General features: G+C 39.1%; 1 pseudogene; it reads right to left on the minus strand.

Annotated features, from left to right (window-relative positions):
- Positions 1-2214: 2214 nt before the first annotated feature.
- LOC108402823 (group XIIB secretory phospholipase A2-like protein pseudogene) lies at positions 2215-3187 on the minus strand (annotated as a pseudogene).
- Between the last annotated feature and the right edge of the window lie 408 nt (positions 3188-3595).

Raw genomic sequence — 3595 nt, forward strand, 5'->3', positions numbered from 1 at the left:
TTGATTCAAACCTGTTTTTTCAGGGAATTCCCATTCTCTCTCTCTGCCTATACACACACATACACACATGCACAGATGCACACATGTGCACTCATGTGTATAATCTCCTAGGATACAATGATGTAAAAAATAAACCAAGATAGATTGAAAATTAACTGTACAATATATACAGTTTAATTGTAACTTTACAGGTGGAACAAAGTTGCATGGAAAAAAGCTTTTCTTAGTGGGGTTGAGCTATAGATGATCTCTTTGTTATGTTTTTCAGTATTTTCTGATTTCCTGTAATAAAAATATTACTTCTATATCAGAAAATAATGAATGCTCTTTTCTAAAAGCTACTTTTTTACTAGTATATAAAATAGAATATAAAATTATAGATGCAAAAATAGTGTTATGCATCTTCCCTTATCATTGGATATTTAGGTTGTTTATAATTTTTCCCATTAAATCATGCAAAGATAAATGTATATAAGTAAATATATGTCTTTACTAGAAATTATTTTCCACAAAATGTTATTTCCATATAGACTTTGACCAGCAGTGTATAGAACAGTCTGTCTAATCTGATCTTTGGCAACATTGGGTGTTCCAGCATTTTAAAAATGTCTAACAACTCATTTTTACTTGCATTTTTTTATTATTGGTGAATTTGAGATTTTATTTTTATTTATTTTTTTGCAGGTATTTGATAAATTTTATTAAAATGAGTATCATAAACTACAAAGAAATTTTATCTGCAGTTAAATCCAATTGCTTAGTATGCCAATTAATTTTATGACTTTACATAAGATCCAAAAGCAGCTTTTCTTTTTTCCTTTTAGAAATGGCTACAATCAACAATTCTTAACAGAACCAATGTAATTAAGAAGGGAAAGGATAAAATAATCCAGATCAGGGGTTAGCTAACCTCTGTAAAGGACCAAATGGTAAATATTTTAGGCTCTCTGAGCCATTCAGTCTTTATTACAACTATTCAGCTCCGCTGTTGTAGCACGGGAGCAGCCACAAACAAATGTGAGCTGGTGTTCCAATAAAACTATATAAAAACAGGTGTGGCCTGATTTGGCCCATGGGCTTTCATTTGCCATTCCCCTACCTTAGTGGCCCTCAGCCCTTACAGTGTATCAGAATCACTTGGAGAATGTTTATAAAATGCCTTCTGGTAGGTACCACACCCAGAGATTCTGTTTTTAATACTCCTCAGGTGATTCTAATTGGTAGTCAGGGCTGAGAAACAGTTTAGGGACTGACCAATCTCTCACTCCCCTCAGATTTCAGGAATTTTTCCTAACTATCTTCAGTGGCGTTTTTACCAAGTGCTTCTCAGGTCTTAACATGACACTACCACCACTTAGTAACTGGGAATATCAACTGGAATAGCTCACTGAAGGAATGATAAAACCTCAGAGACCTAACTCCGTCTGACCTCCATCTCCACTGCCCTTAATCAGGTAAGCCTCTGAAATCACCCACTTATTCTTATCTCTTCAGCACTACTGGGAACAATTGTTATCACTGGTGGAATTTACCAGGTTGGATTCTGTTCTTGTCTAAGTGAAATGGAAGCATACTGGTAATAATGGAATTCATTCCTTTTCAAATGTTCTAGGAAGTACACTTTATTAAATGTGAGATGCTTACTGGCAACTGAAACATGGACCAGAGGAAATCCTGGCCTCCCAAATGGTTGGGCTCTCCAAAATTTCATTTATGAATATAATTACCAAGTCCAGGAACCCCAATATTTTAGACTTTCCACCACGAACTAAATTCCCAGATAAATATGTCTTGGTTGCTGTGGATAAAATGAGAGTTCCTATGGCCAGGATTCTCACCAGGCCGTGGTTGACTAGTTCACTGCACACCTGTGGGCAATACATGGCTGTTAACTCTATAAAAAGAGCTCCGCCGAGGGCTCTGGGCACAACATGGTGGCAGGGCTGCAAGGCTGCAGGAGAACAGAGCAGAAGCTGGAGTGGTGGCAGCGCTGAGGACAGAGGCCCAGAGGACAGCTGTGCAGACAGAGGGTCCCAGAGGCAGAGAGACTGGCTTGCTGCATGCAGACTTGCTCTGAGTGAATGGGATTTTAGTGACTGACCTGCCACCTGGACATAAAGTTGGGTATAACCCTTCCACCCCAAGAACATTTTGCGGTCATTTTCTTTGGTCACAATGAATTCATAGCGAACTTGCCCAGAGCTGAAACCCATTGGCAAGACAGCAAGACAGTTGGAAAGCCTTCAAATCATTCCATGTATTTTTTCCGATTCTCTTCAAATGATGAGTTACTTTTCAGCTGTAGAATGATGTAGAACAATGTCTCCTTTCTCCTGCTTTGTGGTATCCAAACTTATGGAAGAAAGATGAGACATATCTGTCACATTATCATCTCTGAGACTGACAGCTGTGCTGTCACTCAAAACCAGAAAGGAATCACCTCTTCCTCATAACTCTTCTTTCTCCTCTTCTGCACAGATGCAGGCTGCCCATTGGCTATTCATAAAGGTCCATACAGTATTGAACACAGTATCAGCCAGAGAATCACAGGCTTCCACATTGGAGACAAAGCCCAGACTCTGCTTAAGGTCAGAGCAGAGCAGATAGAGTGGAGGCACCATCGGAATTTTGCATCACAGCGATACTTGTTGGTACCGCAGGTGTCGTAGCAGACATCCAGCTGGTTGCAGCACTTGGTCATTGCTGGAATGCCCAGGTCCATACTTTCCGGTACCTTGAGATCCAGGAAATAGGAGCTGCAGCCATTGGGTTCCTCTGGCTTGTAGCCAGGTCTGGGCATTGATACCTTTCTGTACAGCACTTGTACTGACAGACTCCATTTTTCCCTCCCAGCAGCTCCAGAAAGGAATCAAAGTAGCTGTTGACAGATTCAAAGCTGCCCGGGATGTGCTGAAGACCCCAATCAGAATAAGACTCCTCTGCATCAGGGCTGGTGTCACTCTGAGTCAGGCCACCTGCCAGGCTAAGCCACAAAATCAAGAAGCCAGTGGCCAGCTTCATCCTGCAGCCAGGTAGGTACTGAGGTCTTTCTTCAAAGCTCAGCCAGTGTCCTAAGAAGTCCAGGTACACAGCCCACCAGCTAGATGACAGGCAGAACTACAGTTATCTACAACACTCCTGAGATTTTATACTCTATTTATTGTCCATTTGTTTATTTTTATGTATGAACTGCCTGAATCATTTCCAGTTTTTCTGTTGGAACTGAATTTTTTTCATTTGTTTCTAAAATTCTTCATATAACAAAATATTAACTTATTTTATAATGTATTATGTTATCTTAGTTTCTCATTTGTCTTTTCTATGTTTTTCTCATACAATAAATTAAAAAGTTTTCACTTTTGAAATCTATACATCCTTTCATTTGTATTTTCTTCTGCATAAATATTCCTCTCCCATCCAGAGATGTTAAATTCTCTTATAAGATAATCTAGAATTTTTCATGCTTAACTTTTTGATTCACTTGGGTTTATTTTGGCATATGCCACAATCAGAAAGCTTAAGCTAACACATCCCCTCAAAGTAAAGACCATTTCTCAATATCATTTACTGAAGAATTCACCTATCTAAATCCATA

This window comes from Manis javanica, chromosome 5, assembly GCF_040802235.1.
Source record: "Manis javanica isolate MJ-LG chromosome 5, MJ_LKY, whole genome shotgun sequence".
NCBI lineage: Eukaryota > Metazoa > Chordata > Mammalia > Pholidota > Manidae > Manis > Manis javanica.